Source organism: Octodon degus, unplaced genomic scaffold (assembly GCF_000260255.1).
Source record: "Octodon degus isolate 3935 unplaced genomic scaffold, OctDeg1.0 scaffold00062, whole genome shotgun sequence".
In the NCBI taxonomy this organism is placed as follows: domain Eukaryota; kingdom Metazoa; phylum Chordata; class Mammalia; order Rodentia; family Octodontidae; genus Octodon; species Octodon degus.
Genome location: NW_004524638.1, coordinates 6120021 through 6137608, shown reverse-complemented (window position 1 = coordinate 6137608; position 17588 = coordinate 6120021).

Genomic DNA, 17588 nt, shown 5'->3' with positions numbered 1-17588 from the left:
GTTTTTATTCAGACTATTATGCTATTCAGGCTATGTATGTGTTGAAAATAGCCCAGCAACGTGCAAGAGAGCAATCTGCTCTGCTCAGTCTCCTTATTCAAATGTTGATCTCATCCAAAATCACTCCACAGACACCTCCAGAAATAACATCTACCTAAATACCTGGATGCCCCATGGTGAAGTTAGATTAACAGTTAAAATTAACTACTACTGAGCCTATAATGGTGACAATAGCAGCTGACCACTGTAGATTTTTAATTTTCAAGTTAGTACGTGTACTGTATGTATTTGCTTCAACTTAGTTCAAGTTGATTTGCTTTAATCAAAATATCTTCTATATTTTTGTTATTGATGTCCTTTGTATCATTCTCTAACTCCCTTGGATCCCATGTTAAAATTACTGGCAATGTATTCATTGACTCTTTTCTGCGAGAGAGTGATGTTTGACTCAATAGACTGATAAAATATGATTGTATACAGAAACACACCAAGTCTCACTGAAAAGAAGTGAGTCACAAGTCATCCAATGCCTCTCAATAAAAATGTGCTATGTACAACATGAGATGTGGGAGATATCCTCAGGTGTCCTAAAGAATGGCTGAGGCTGTCCTAGCTCAGCAGAATACAAACAGCTTAGGCTTCCTTCTGAGATTAAGGGCTCTACATCTCCTCCCCTCAGATACTGCCTTCGGCACATTTCATTGGGACAGCTGCAAAGGCTTTCAAGGCCTTTTTACTTCCTTGAGGCTATCCCCACCACTACCACACTGTCTACTTCACTGTTCCTAAAACTTTACCAGTGTGCTCTTGAACTAACACTTAAAATCTTCCAACACAATAAGGTCCCTAAGGATAAAGGCCAAATTCTTCAGGCTTACCATCAAAAGAATTTGAAATACAGCCATGGAATTCTTTTCAGAATTCTCAGCTACAATTTCTCAATGTTACATGCTCATCCCTGTTCGGATGCAGTTTTGTTTGTCTTTGATTTTCTTTGCCCACTTCAAAACCCCGATCAAATGTCATCTCTTCTGGGAATCTCTTTAGATTTCTCTAACAATCCTCACTATACAGAATTGGCACACAGCAAAATTAATTTTAAAATGAAACTATAACACAGATTTAAGGTTTGGGGAAGATTTGACCTATATGTAGGTCACCGGGCACATGTGAGCCAGAGCCTGAACCAGGTCTGGCTCAGGTGTCTTTCAGGGCTAATTCTTCTCCACGTAGAAGGCCCCACATGTAGCTCCTTAGTTCTTGGCATGAGATAATTACATGTGATGCATGTGCACATGGATATCTGCTCATTTACATGTGTATATATGTGAGTAGTCGTATAGCCTCCAGTATGTATATACTTCTATTTAATCATGGTTATGTGTGTTTATATGTGTGTATGCATAGCCACATGGTTTTGAACAATTGTGATACCTGAGTGTATTTTGAAAGGAAGATGAGATTTGCTATTCACTGTACTTGTATTCTAACTCTTACATATTTAACTGTATCAAGAGTGTGCTTATAAGATACAGCCGATTTACCTGTATTGTAACTGTGTGGCCTTACTTTGGACCTACAAGTATGAAGATGGAGCCACACATATTTAAGTGGCTTTGGCTTCCCTTGGATATCCTGCAGTCCTGCATTTGATGTTAATTTAGATGAACTGAAATGGAGCATGAGATCAGCCAGGATGACTGCCGATTCCATCTCTGCTCCCAGCTGGGCCACAAATGGAGCCTGGTAATTCAGCCCTTCCTGCTGCCCAGGCCAGGTTGCAGGGTCTCTTTCCATTACCTTATGTTGACACCCTTGGCTCTGTTTTCATGAGTCTCACTTTCGATAAAGCTCGACAATAATCATCGGAGAGGTGCAGTCTTTAGGATCCCCTGCTATAATATTCACATCAAGTCCAAAGGAGCACATTCCTTTAACTTCTGCCCCTGAGAAGTCTTGCATATTTCTTTCTAATGGGCACTATTAAGTGACAAGTTTCCAGCTGTTGCCATGAATTGTCTGTTAATGTGGTCCAAGGCACTTGAAGAGACTTTGAGTTTGGAGGCTGTGTTACTCTGAGATACAGGCATACCCATATGAATCTTGAATTCTGAGTCAGCGAATTGTTGTGTTGACAATATTTTTAAATTTCATGGCCCAAGGAGTCCTCTGAGGACTTCGTAAATGTGTACTAAAATCACAGTGTCATATCTGAGTCTTGATTTCTCTGTTGCTTACAAAGTAGGTGCTCAGATTTTCTTAGTGAATATAATAAAATCAGTCAGAGATAATTCTCTGTTTGTCTTCCCATTTTCCACCTTCCCTCAAGACTCAAACCCTTTCCTAGTTAGATGAAAAGCACTGGGCTTGCTGTTTCTATGACCATACGGAAGGACTGACAGCTGATTGATTAAACCTGCCTTGCTCTGGTGTTTACCACCTATGAGAGTCATTAAAGCAGCTTGTTTAAAAAACCACTAGTACAGCTTCCGGTTATCTACACACTGTAGTCGGAGTGATATTTGAAAATGCAAATTTGATCCTGTCAATTTCTGCCTAGAATTAGTCAATATATTCCCAGTGTTCCTAGAATGAAAAAGAAAACAACAACAACAACAACAAAAATCCTAATAGGGTTTGAAAAACTTGAGGTCTACCTGCTCCCATCCCCCGGCATCAACTCGTGCTATACCCCTAGAGCTTCTTGCATAGCACACATAGAGCACACTCTCTGTCTTTTGGTTTTCCTAAATGACAGTGCTCTTTCAGCTTATAATATTTTGGGCCACAGTAGTCTCTTTCTTTCCTTTCTCCTTTGGAGTCAAACATACTAATATTCAGATCTCTGTTCTGATGTCTCTCTCTTCTGCCATTGCAACTCCAGGCCTATCTCTTTGTCAACTTTCTTACAACACTCTCCACAGACTCCTCACAGCTTGCAACTGCACAGATCCATCATTGGCTTCATTCCAGTCAGTCGGTCTCCATATATTTGAGTGAAATTTGCTTAATATCTGTCTTCTATGAAACAGCCAACAACAGCTCCATGGGTTTAGCTCAGTTCTGAGTTCCCTGTATGAGTCACTGGAAATTAGTACATATCATGTACTCAGCAGATAGCCACTGAATGAGTAAATGAACAATGAAATGAGTATGTAGTTTTGGGCTTTATGCCAGGGCAGCAAAGTCCAAACTTTGGTTTGCATGTTGTTTCCTGTTTGAGTACCTCACACCAACAAATAGCTTCCTTCTAAAGACATATTTATGGTGCTTGGTCAAGCCATTTTTGTGTTGAGGAAGAAAAATTCATTGCACACCATTTGAGCTGCCTTCCTGCTTATAAATTGTTTGCAAAGGCTGGCATTTTTCCATTTAAATATTAGCCATTGGCTCAATTATCATATTTACTGCAAGCACACAGTGAAAATAAGGTGGTAATAAATATTATAATAGACTACAAATGTGCTACAGCAGACAGAGATTAATGTCTATCTGAAAATTTGGGATGTTGCCATGTAGAAGTGTGAACTGAGTCTTGAAGTTTTGTAACACTACCTTCGACTGTGTTCCCCTGCCCAATTCTGGCCAACTCTAACTGCCTTGGAAGTTTGCTTAAAACTCACTTTCTCTTGGATATCTTTGCTGGCACCATCAATGGCATCATCCAATCAAGTTTCATACTTCCAGGGTCTTTTCCCTGCTATATCATCTGCTTTTTTGTTTGTTTGTTTGTTTTGTCTTGTTTTTCTTTGTTTATCTTCTCTACCTTGATGAATTCTAAATTCTCAGAAGACAGAATTAGTACTGAATTACCATGGTCTGCATATGACCTGACTCAAGAGATTCATTCAGTAAAATATGAGCTACTTAATAAACAAAGGATAAAAACAGAGCAAAAGGAAAAAATCTTGGAAACTGCTCTCTACAACATTTAAGGAAACACATAGAAGCAGGATTTGGTTGTGATGAAACACCATCAAGATAAAAAAGTAAAGAAAATCTGCTTGTACAAGTATCGACAGTTAAGGAAACTATTTGTTGTGCTTCAGTGCATTTTTTGTGGGCCATAGAAAAAGTGGGGTTTGAAAGGCCAATGGGAGCCAGCATTTCAAGGGCTTGAATCAGAGAGCAGAACTTGTACTTTTCTGACACCAAGAATAATCATAAATTTCTTAAATTGGAGTACAGTAGCATTAGATTTGTACCTTGTAAAAGTCACCTCAGTGAGAAGATAACAGGAAGATTATGGACTGGGAAGATAATAAAAGTGGAGAGAATTTCTACCAAGTCTTTGTAACTAGGTGAGTTTATCATTTCTCAACCTTCATACTACTGACATTTTAGGCTGGTTAATTTTTGGTTATGGATAGGTATTTTTTGTATTGTAAAATGAAAAACAACCTCTCTGGCCTTTACTCACTGCATGCCACTCATACTTGTCCCCTAAAATGTGACAGCAACAATGTTTCTAGACATTGCTAAGTATCTGCAAAGGAAAATATTACCCCTTCCCTACTGAGAAACACTGATCTAGACAATAACGTTTAATCAAAGGTGACAATTATTGGGGTGACACAAAAAGTCAGACACTGAAAAGTTTGAGTGATATTGGAGCCCTGCAGGGAAAATCACTCTGTGACTGTGCAACACAGCAGGAGTGCTGCCTATGGGAACAGGAGTTCCTCCACTAGACTGCAGGAGGGCTCCTCTTCTCATGTGCTTATTTCTTTCAGAAGACACATGGACAGCCAAGCTCCATAGTTTGTCATCTATTATGTTCAATTTGGAATTATTAGGCCACAGTTTTTCTTTGATAATGAAACTCTTATTACCTTATGTGGAAAAGAATTCCTCTACCGTAGTCCCTGGGCTTTGACTGAGCTCCTACTTGTGTGTCATAGGCTAGAAAAAGAAACACAGGCTCTGAGTCAAACAGATGCAATGGGTGCAATTATGACACTACAAGGGAGCATCTCACCTAAGAAAGAAGTCTAGGTGGAGCAAAGGGACCAGAAGAGGACGGGGAACAAGGAGAGCCCTGTGCTCTGGTATTTGAACATTTCTGCAGCTGTACTACTAAAAATGGACAGAACAATGAATTTGAATTTTTGTGTAAAGCAGATTCATTTTGATTATCTGAATTGTAGCATCAGTCTCATTGTTCAGAAAACAGACTACTCATCTTAAAAATCCATGAAGCAGTCCATGTTATGTCTAAGATGTTTGATATACATACAGTGAAGTTGAATCCAACTGCATATGTTGTAGGGTAATAATAAGCTTCTCTTGTGGAGGGTTAACATAGCCTTTCAAGGTCAGTGAAGACTCAGGACATAGGAGAACCTATACTGCAACATCAGGTCACACAATTGTGTCCCAAATTTTCTGATCAAGGAGATTATGGGGCCACAGAGCAATGTGATCAATTATTTAGACTGTGTCTAAGGAGAGTCACCTGGAGAGAAAACATTCTCTCAGGGTTTCACAGAGAGAAAAGTGGTCAAACAATGGCTGCGATTCATCCACATGGCTGACACTGACAAAGGATCTGCAACCTGCGGTGCAGGGTTACAGGATAAATCCTGAGGGTACTTGACTGACCTTATCAGATACGAAAATTGTATTTCTTGTTATATAGGTCTTGGTCTTAACCATCCAGCAGAAAAGTATGAAAACAAGGTGTATAAAATAAAACCATATTAATATGCTGAGCTGTGAAAGGCTCAAGTCAACAGCTTCTGTGGATAACCCATTACTATTGTGGACTGCTGTACTGTGTTGGATTGTTTTGCTGAATTCACACAACTATAGTATTTAGATGCCAGTGGAATACCCATTTCTGACAGGACTAAACAAAAAAAGGTGACACAAAGAAAGGACCATTTTGTATCTGAATATGCAGAATAGTTAGGATAGATATACAGCTATTTTTGCTTAATTCAGTGAGAAGAAAGATTTGTGCTAATAATGCTTGGACAGGATATCCTGTCTGCATCTTGTACAATGGGTAACCAATAAGAAGATAACAATGTATAATGTATTAATTATTGAAACTGTCCTATTAATCAGTTTTGAAACTGTCTTATTGCTATTTGTTTCTCAATAAAATAAATAGCCAAGAAACAGCATTACAGAACATATAATAAACACATGATACAAAATCAAATCTAAGTCAAATCTATGCCTGAGGAGGCATGCATGTATTCATTCACTGGCTTATTAAAATTTATTGAAGGCTAAGGCAGCCTGAGCAAGCCAAAAAAAAATCTCACTTTGGATGCCTGCAGTTTAGCTCAATTGTTTAAGCGCCTGCTCAGGCAAACACAGTGAGGCCCAGTGGACCATGGTTCGATCTCCAGCTCCACATGCTTTACCAGACCAGCCCTTAAGGCAGCATCAGCCAGAAAAAAGTTACTGAATGTTTATTTTGTTCTTGGCCATGAACGAGGCTCTGGCATTTGTGATGAAATCAGGATGAATTTACCTGCCAAGGACATATACTGTTATTTAACAGATGGTGTCAATCGTGATTGCATATTATAGTTGTTTAGGACATTTTACAAAAATCCTCATGTCTGGGTCTCATACCAAATCATTAAGTCCAACTTTCTTAGAGGCAATATTAGTCGGACACTGATGTTCACTGAGGTCATTTCAATGGATGACTAAATTTCTATTCCCACTTTACCTAAAAACAATCTGAGGCACAAAGGAGTTGAAAAACTTGCTGAAGACTGTAACATTGAGAAATGAAAGGCAAAGCTCAAATTCAAGCCCAAATAGGGTCCATATTTTTCCCTCTATGTACTTAAATTAAGTGGCAATTTAAAAGCTTCACTAATACCCTGGCATATTGTTGCAGCAGCTGAAGCTGGAACATGATCATCCCTGTAGGGGGAAGGCCTGGCCTGTCTAAGCGTGAAGAGTGCCTGAGGCAATCAAGCTCCTTCAGGCCTGAGAAACACCTTGCCTGAGATATTTCCTGTGTTGAGTGATACTAACTTTGTCAAATGTACAAATAAATGCTCCTATGGTGGCCGAGCAGTTCCTTTCCTCCCATCAGTAGAGAGGACTCTACCTGACCTCATCTTTCTCCTCTTTATTTCTTCAACCTCTCACCAATTTTCCCTGGGAACATCAAGGGCTACGTGGGACACAAATTAGTGCCTAACAGGGATCCCCTGGGAAGGAAAAAGAAGTGAATGAAGGGACATTTTTCATTTGCATGCAGTATCAGGGGAGAAGTGCATTGGTAGTGTCAATATTTGGCAAAGGGGTGCATTGATATTGGCAATTGTCATATGTAAAACCTGGGGCAAGGAGGTCTACAGACCTTAAAGAAGAGTACCTCAGAGAATCAAAAAGGTGCATTCATTTACCAATATTTAAAATGGATTAACACACCTACAAGCAGGTACAGGGGCTAGGGGTTCCATCCCTGGGTCTGCTGTGCCAACCCAGTCCCCAGGGCATGCTGAGACAGGGATTGAGACTGTACGTGGTGACGCATGCCTGTAATCCCAGCTCTTGGGAGGCTGTAAACAGGAGAATCACTAATCCCAGCTCTTGGGAGGCTGTAAACAGGAGGCTGTAAACAGAGTCTCATCTAGTGTGGGACCCTGAACACCCCATAGACCCTTCCCTAAAATACAAAAAAATAAAGTAAAAATGGAGCAAACAGTCCTAAGAACCACAGTGACATGTATATACAAGTGTTTTCTGCATGCTTGATCCCTATATCTACTTTTCTTTTCCATAGTTTGGTTAGAAGGGTTCTGCAACCATAAAGAATTCAACTAAGAGCAGTACTTTAGAATCTAATGTCCAGGGAGAAAATGAGGGCAGAACAAATGTACTACTGATAAGAGTTGAAACGCTCTAGCTTTGCTCAATCAAGTAAGGAACAAACTATGGGAGACAAAGAAGGAAATTCTTTTGAATTGTGCCTAGCTGGCTCAGGGGAGGGGTACAGGCCCGATGTAGGGAGGGCCTCTGCATTCCTAGGCAGACTCAGCTGGAATTTCCTGGCCACCCAGGAGCTCTGGCACTCTGCCAAGCCACAGCATGTGGTGCATGCCCCAGGCAGAAATCCCCCTGCCCATGTGTGTTTCTGGCAATGAAGTTTTACAAGGTGCAAGCAGCACCTGAATTCAGAACCCCAGCAGGAGCAGGGCATCCAGCAGCCAGAGAAGGATCAACAGCCAGTGTGCCCAGTGCCTGGGGTCAGCCAACAAGGACAATGGCTGCATAAATCGCTGCTCTCCTCCCCCCACTGTCCACTGACTTTAACAAAAAGTTCATGATGTGCATTCCATTAAAGTACAACAAATTAGGTAAAAGCTTTTTATCTGTTAGGTAGAAATGATTGATTAAAAGGGTTACATTATGTCAAAATGAAAATTTAAGTATGTTACACAAAGTCATCTTGATTTCCATGCTGCAATGTTATGAGTGGTTTTGATTTCTAAATTTCTGTGAAAAAAAATCTAACTTGCCCGCTAACATTGTATAAGGATTTAAATATTCGAATATCCATGGTGCTAGAATATCCATTCAAATATCCATGGTTCCATTTCATGTTCTAAGATGTTTGATACTCAGATAAGATACTAATATTAAGCTTACTGCTAATTGTAATGGCTATTACAATGTAATGTCATTAGCATTCTCTATATGACGTTCAGTAACTGAGGTTTAGAGACCAAAAGTTGGAGAGCTCAGTGACCTAAGAGGACAGGCAATATTTTGGTCTTAGGTCAACAGGGTCAATGAGGCTTCATGATATAAGAGAACCTCTGCTGCAATATCTTATAACTGTGGAGCCCCTTATCTTTTCATCAAGGAGATTATGGGATCATATAGGAAAGTGATTCAAGGATGTATGATGTGCCTAAGGAGAGTCACCAGGAGAAAAAACAATCTCCCAAGTAGTCATGGAAAGCAATCTTGTGAACCAATGGCCATGATTTATCTGGATGGCTGACACTGACAGAACTAAGAGGTTCTGTACTTGATTCCAAGGTAAATCCTGAAGTGACTTAAATGACCATGATAGGTAGCAAAACATTGATTAACACAGGTCTCACTTTAACTTGATTTTAAATATTCATCAGAAAAGTATGACTACAAGATGTATAGAAAACAATGCCATAGTACTATGTCAGCTATAAAAAAATCAAATCACTAACAACTTCTGACAATTGCCAGCTATACTGGAAATTGGCCACTGTTACGAACCAATGGACTATGTAGGGTTAACTTGCTGAACACAGGTACCAAAAACCTTTGGACTGAGAATCTTTAGCCTAAATGAGTAAGACACTCATAACAGAAAGGGTTCAAGTTCTACATAGGGTGCGAAGTTCTACATAGCTCTCCAAGCACAGTTCCTCCAACTTTAATTGACCACCCATCACTTGTAACTACAAAATAAGAAAGAGGGAGATGTGCGGAGTGGCTGAAGCTAGAAATTGGTCTCATATGTGGGAGCAAGGCAGAACTCGTCTGAGAATAAAGAGGACTGAAAGCAGTCAAGCTACTTCAGTCCTGAGGAAACATCTCTCCTGTGACAATACCAGTTCTTAGTACTAGGCAACCCTGTGTCCTGTGATATGAACTATCAAATGTATAAATAAATGCCCCTGTGGTGGTTGAACAATTCCTTTCCTCCCATCAGGAGAGAGGGCTCTACCTGACTTCATCTTTCTCCTCTTATCTTTATTTCTTCATCCTCTCACCATTTTTCCCTAGGAATACCAAGAGCTGCATGGGATACAGCAGTATATTTACTTCAGCAAGTCATAGATAGGTTGCGCTTGTTTTCAAAATTCTCAGTTTCTCCCTTGCATTCTGCTGTTCTTATCTTTGCTAATCCAAGTCATGTACACAAACATTTGCTTTCCTCATGCATAGGACTAACAAATTTTCCTGTCTGTCTTATTAGAAATTCTGGTAGATTAACTAATGGGCAACTTGTAACACCCAGATGAACTGAATCAGCATGATTCTGAGTGTGGAAGAGTCACTTGAGGGTTGTTGACAACAGCATAAAAGCAGAACTGGAGGGAAAGAGGTGGTTGTGTTGATTCTCATTGAGAAGCTTGTCACACTGGTTTTCCTAATACAAACTCAGCCATTCTCATCATTGGAGGAGCTCAGTTCCTCTGTCCCTGAAGACAGCTGCAATGCTTTGGGGAGAAGCTCTGGTCCTCACCTTCAGTGTTAGTTCCTGTCTCCAGTGCAGATCTCTCAGCCTGCTGACACAGATTCTTCCTCAAAATGGCACAGACTTTCCAACTTCCACCACTGACTTTTGGGCCTTCCCAGGGCAGAACCTTGATGCAGACTTGTACAAGTTATTGTCTTGGGCTCTAGGCCTCTGGTTGGACTGGTGGACAACATTGTCATGGGCTGTGAGTCTTCAGCTCAACTTATTCAGGCCATTGCCCTGGGATCCAGGCCCTCAGCTGAATTGTTTGCACCTCTAGTGTGTGGCCAGATCTTCTGTACTCTTTTGCATTTGACGCTTTGGGTGAATAATACAAAACAATTATATAAATTATGTGTTCTATATTAAATTTTTGTCCTATAATCCCTGACTATAACAGAAGTATTGTTTCCAAAAATTATCTGCAACTGCTCATGCAGAATGCAGAGCTAGCATAAGTAACTGTGTTTTCTTGTCTAGTTGAGGATAGAATAATATGGATTAATGGGTATAGGATGAAAGTCAGTGGCTTTGGATTAGGTGGTGCTATAAAATCTCAGTGTTATTACTTTAACTTAACTAGCTTTGCAGTTTCAGATAAATTATAAAACTTCTCTGTGCCCCAAAGTCACATGTTTAATGTAGGAATAACAGTCTTTCTCTTACTTTGTGATTGGGAAAAGTAAATTTAAATATACTTTCAGTTTTTAGCACAGTGCTCCAAACTGCTGAATCAGTTAGTGGTACCCATTTCTTCTAGAATTTCTCTAGGTTTGTGCCTCATTTTCATATGCCTGAAGTTGTTAAAAAGTTTAATAACAACTAGAATACTGTCTCTATTACTTTTCTCTGGTTGCTGGGACAAAATACCCAACATCCAAAATTAAGGAAGGAAAGGTTTATTTAGCTCACATTTTGTGGAGGTTTCATTCCATACTTGGCTGACTCCAAGGCAGAATGGTACATGGCAAAGGGCAGCAGTTCATGGTGGCAGCAAACAGCAAACCAGCAAAAAAGCCAAAGAGAGAAGTGGTGGCAACAATGGCAACAGAGAGCAAGTCTGTCTCCCTTATATTCCATTCAGGTTATCCTGCCCAGGCCAGGTATAGCACCTACATCCATTATCCCAGCAGCACTCACACCCATAATCCCAGCACTGTATCATGAATAAATCACAGACTCTAGAAGCTTCCCCATGATTGCATGAGACTTTGGGGGAACAGCTACACACAAACTATAATAAATACTCAATATTTTTTATCACTCAGTGTGTGGCAGTCACCAGTATTACTGCTTTACATGTATTTCCTTGGGTATTCTTAAAAATAAATGTGTAACATAAGAAGTTCAATTCTCCACATTGCACATACAAACAAAAGCAAAGGGATATCACTTAGCTTGCACAAGAAAAATAGGAAAAACTTAAGGGATCCTACTTACATCAAATTCTAGAAATTTTCTAAGGAACAAATACCAGCATTGCTATTACTCTTTGCAGGTTTTCGTAGTCAGTGGTGTTTGCACACACTGCCTCATCTTTACAACTAGAATAATTGACAAATAACTAAACAGATACTAGAGAGATGATATTATTGCATAGATGTAGTTAGAAGCCTAGTTTGTGTGATTTAAACCTGATGTGTGTGATTCAAAGTTGGCATGCTTTTGTTTCTCTTAACTCAGAGTTCTGATGAATCGAGATTATTTTTTATTTTTGGGAGAGTATAAATTAGAATTAAAACAGGAAAAAATTATAAGTGATATAGAATTTCACTTAATAAATTAATATGAATTTCATAGTATTTGTTGTAACATATAGTGCTGTCTTTCAACCAGTTATTCATATTACCAGATGTATGCATGCAAAATTGGAAGAAGAAAGAAATATGAAAGAAATTGAGATAAAAAGCACAAACAATTGAAAAAAGGAGACAAAACAAATTAAAGCATTAACTGCCTCTTTCCATAGATGAGCAGAAATGTACAGTACAGTTGTCCAAACCATCCTGCTTATACACATAGATAAATCTCTTTCCCCCACTCCCCCTCCTGTCCTTCTCCTCACACAATGGATTATTCAGCTATATAACAGGATACATGTGAGTCTTTTGTCAGGAATTGGATGCAACCATGGAACATATTCTTAAATGAAGTAAATCAGACCTGCATTGCAAGCATCTCATTGTCTTCTTAGTGTGAGAACCTGAAAGAGAAAAATTGAATCTGAAGGGTACAATAGATACTGAGAAAAAGGAATGAAGTTATTCAAAAGATAAATTAGAATTATATATACCCAGGAATAAAAGACACCCATTTGTGGACCCTTAAAACCTCACCTAAAAGGGGATGAATTTAGAATCTACAGAGTTTCCATTTACAAGTGCACCCTTTTGTTAACCCTAAGCACTGTTCCCTTCTTCGTCTGGCCAGATATTGGTCTGTGCTATCTAGAACCCTCCCACCTTTGGGTTAGCCAACCTAGTCCTTACCTAGGGACAGCTGACACAGATCCTCCATTACTCTGGCTCATATTGTCCAGTTTCAGCTATCCTCATTGAAACCTCTTTGTGAGCAGCAGCCATACTTGTCCATTTTGCATTAGAAAGAATGCCTTGTTTTGGACTAGAAAACTCTCACTGCATTGAGGGATAAATCCTGACCATATTTTCCAATAGAGTAATCAGCCAAGTCTGCCTCATTGAATTAGTTGCAAGGATAGTTCCCAAGGTTTGATTAATTCCCCTATTATCACCATCATTCCCCACCTGAATCTCATCTACATATCCCTGTAGAGCATCATTACTTACCTTAAAAGGCACTTAAAATCAAGTCACACAATTATTGTGTAGACTGGAATCAATGCAGCTGATTCACAGAAAGGCACTGACTGCATATCAGAAGTTAATGGAAGTTGTGACTCTTTGAAACCCAGTCTATTTATCCTCACATTCCAACAGGGCTCACTGAGCACCCACTATGTGCAAGATACTGAACAATGCTGTTCACTGTGCTGCACACAGGAAGCTAAACTCTTGAAATAATACTGCATTGTTGAGCTATTGATTCATACTGTATATACTACCTGGTCACAGGCAGCTTCCTCGTTGGAACATCTAGATGCGATTTAAAAAAAATTCATTTACTCAGACTCAAGTGGGCATATCTGTTTCCTGGTAGTTACCTTATAACTGGCATCCTCTAGACACTGCCCAGGGCTATTTTGAGAGAGATAGAGTGAAGCAATAGACATTTCTTGTTGGTGTTGAGGAAAGAACTTTACAGCCATGCTTCACATTTTGCATGAACTACCAGAATAACCAAATTCATAATTGAAATTTGGTTATACTGAAATACTGTGTAAGCCCTCTGATTAATAGAACAGCGTAAAACTGTCTGTCAAGAAAATGTCAAAGCCTTGTGGGCTCATGCAATTTCTGAGCCTTTTAGCTGTCTGTACATAAAAGATCTTTAGAAAGATGGAAGCCAAGAATACCTTCAAATTTTAGATAATAGTAAACTTTAAAACACTGTTTTAAATGACTTTCAGTCTAAAATTTTGTTGTAGAACTATTGTTCTCACTTATTGCTAATCTCTGAAAAAAGAACATAAATTCAAATAAGTTATAGAACAATTTGAGATCTTGCTTTTTTTAGATGTATCACCTGATTTGTAGCCTCTCCAGACGTCTGGAGGGTAGGGAGGTAAGTTTCTTCATGCACTGGATGGGGATAAAAGCAAGGACTAGGAAGGAGGAGGAGAAAGAAGGGAACAAAAGGAGAAGTTGGCACACCTCTCCTTACATTTAGGAAACACTCTGCTATGAGTACTATCCCACCTGGAAGCAGCTTCCACATCAAGGGAACTAGGATGGCAAATCAGCAGCATGCAGTGGAATTCTTCTCTGGCTCTATTCGAAAGAAAAATGGAAAGAGCTTAGTTCTATTGGTAACTTCAAGTATGAGCCTTTGCCCAAATGAGGAAGAAGACCTCACCTATCCTGAGCACACCATCTCAGAATGTGCTGTGACCTTCTAATGCTTCACAGACTTCAGTGTGCAGGAAAGCTGCTCAAGAACTTTTTACCATGCTGATCTTCTTTTGAGGAATCTGAAATCTGTTTTTCTCCCGTGGGTTGCCTGCTGCTAACTCACTGTCCACATCTGAAGGCTTCAAAAGCCCAACTTCCTTGCCCACACCTCTAGGATTTCCCCTGCACTCCAACCAAATGGAACCACTAGCACTTTCCTAAATAGAATCTTGTTCTCGTCCCTTTCTCCATGCTTCTTTTCTTCCAACCCCTTCCCTAGAAGGGGTTCTCTGTTTCCCACTCCATGAGCTTTCAACAGGATGCACCAGATAGTTTCTCTTCTCCTGCAGCACTGAACTTACATTAAGGGTAAGTGTGATACTTCTTCTTCACCCTCTTACTTTGGCTGTTACATTTTCAAGATGTTCAAAACATGGTGTACCTGTGCTGGCTGTCTAGGTGAGAGACACAGTCTTCAGGCCAATTCCCTTAGCACCTGACTACTACTCAATCTCTTGTTCTAGGTCCTGGAGTCTCCTCCACTTATGCTTTCCTTCCCAGCTCCTATGTGGTACAGCACACTTTCAAGTGCTCAGGAAATAACCACTGAATTCCATTTGGTAGTTCAATTCAATGGAGACTACTACCTGGTGATTTTATTTTATTTCTGCATTTTCAGTATAGGGGATACAGGGTCTACAGGGTCTCAATACCTAGATCAGACTCATAATGTTCATCCTGTTTTCAGACTCCTAGGCACTGGGATTACAGGTGCATGCCACCATGCCCAGTGTCAATTGCCATCTCGGCACACCCCTGGGTGGGACTGGCACAGTATGTCAGGGACCAAACCTCAGCCCCTGCACTCTACGTGGTGATTTCATTTTAATATGAAACTGAGATGATTTTACAACAGCTAAATATATTCTGCTATTGGTTTCTACATGGTTAGCATGCTCTTTTTAGGTCTTTGGAATAGCATTTAGAAGCCAGCAGTGCCAGCTACAGCAGTTATGTCCTAGCCATGCGTCTTCTGGTAACAGCAGAGAGTGATGAGCCAACCACCCTTGTCAATGTGTGCTGAAGGCAGTGCTCACTGCCTTCACTTTAGCAGCAGGCACATAACTTGGGGTAGGCAGCCAGAACATCGATATTGTGTGCCCTAGAGCCATGATAACTGGTTCTACATAGGCATGTGACTCATTTAAGCAAATGAGTTTCAATAGGGCCCTCTCTTGATAACACATTTTTTATTATTGTTTTGGACTTGAACATGGTGGAATGTTGAACTAGAAAGGCTGAAAAATAAAGCTAATCAGAAGGAAAGCGGAACTGAGACAAAGGAGGCGGAAGCTTGAAAATTGATTGAGCTAAGCTAAAGCCAAGGATCCTTCTGGCCTGCACTATTATATACTACAACAAATCTTTTGGCTTATGAGAGTTTGTTTGGGTTTTCTGTCATTTGCAACAGAAATATCACTAACTGATCCAGAACCTGAGAGACATCAAAATTCCAGTTTTGACTCTCAGTAACTCAGTGCTTTAAGTTCAGCTTCCTCATGATTCAAATGAGGATAAAATATTCTCCTACCGGGTACTTTGAAGATGAAGTGAGATGGATGATGTTTCAAACCTCTCCATCAAGTTCCTGCCCCATATCTAGGCATCCACAAATCTTACCCTCTTCTTCCCCTACAATCCCCCTCTCTGCTGGTCTCCTCTTGCTCGAATCATCCATCACCCCAACAGAGGAAGAGGTCTGTGACACGACTGCATCCTACATGGACAGAAGGCCCTGGTCCAGGCACCACACTCCACTGAGGACAAGAGGGCTCTCCAGCTCTCCTCAGGCCGGCCACATGCAGAAGAGTTGGAACCTTGCGCAACTTGACCAATTGCTTTGCCTTTTGTAAACCTCAGTGTTCTCTCTCCAATAAGAAGAGTCAGAGATGATATCTAAATTCCCTTTGAGCTCTAAAATAGATTTGCTTTCTCTTTGAAATGGCTCCTAATTTAAACGGCAATGGAATACCCATTTCTGACAAAACTAAACAAAATGGGGATACAAATGAAGGACCATTTTGTATCTGTATATACGAAATAGGATACATAACTACTTTCCTTAATTCAATGAGAAGAAAGACTTGTACTAACACTGTTTGGACAGGATATCATGTCTGCATCTTGTACTATGAACAACCACTCTGAAGACAACAATATGCAATGTGGTAATTATTGAAAGTATTCTACTAATCAATTTTGAAACTGTCTCATTGCTATTTGTTTCTCAATATAATTAATTAAAAAAATGCGTCCTACTTAGAAGAGTCTAAATTCTCTGTGCATGTACCTGGAGCAAGACCAAGAGCAGGGTGAGGAGAGAGCAGCGCCCAGGACTGGCCGCGTGAGGAAACACTTTTAGACCTAGCACAGCACCAGTGGAAGCTCCAGAGGGTTGCCCTCGCTTGGGCTCCCTGGGAACCTCTGCTTGGGATGAGGGACACCAGAACCTGAATGCTGCACTCACCACAGGTACTGAACCCCAAGTGCTACTCAACATCCTGACTTGTCAGCTGTGCTAAGAAATCCAGCCCTTCAAGGACACAAATGAAGTCTCATTGCCCTTGGAATTACAAATCCGATTTTTAAGGTCTTTTTTATTAATATATACTTGTAGCTCACAATGATTACCGTATATTGTGAAGTCAGTACATGTACATTGCACATCTCAGTTTACTTTTTTTCTCTTTCATTTTTCATCTACTGGACTTCCCCTTTCCTCCTGCTTCTGCCAGCTTTGGGTCCCCATCCAATTTGCAAAAGTGCTATTCTCATCATTTTTTCCATCCCTTTCACCTCCTTTCAAATAGATATTCCCTTTCCCCTACCCATTTGAAATAGATCTCCCTCCTTACTCTTTTCCATTCTATTAATCTTCTGTTTCTCTCGCTCTCTACATATGTGTGACTATATATATATATATATATATATATATATATATATATATATTCATATAAAAGAAATCATGTGGGAGCTGGGGAGATAGCTCAGCAGTCTAAGAGCCTGTGTGGGCAAGCACAAGAGCCCAAGTTCGATTCCCAGTACATATTCCATGCGGTCCTGGAACTCTTGGCACACCTTGCCAGTCACTGAGACTGGGCATGGTGGTGCACCCCTATAATCCTAGAACTGGCGAGGTTCAGACAGGAGGATCCCTATAAGTCTGAGCTACCTATACCAAATAAATAAATTAATAAATAAGAGATATAAAAAAGAAAAAAATGTGACATGTAAACTCGTGTGTCGGTCTCACTCCCCTCCCCATTATCATCTCAAGTCGCCTCCATCTGCCT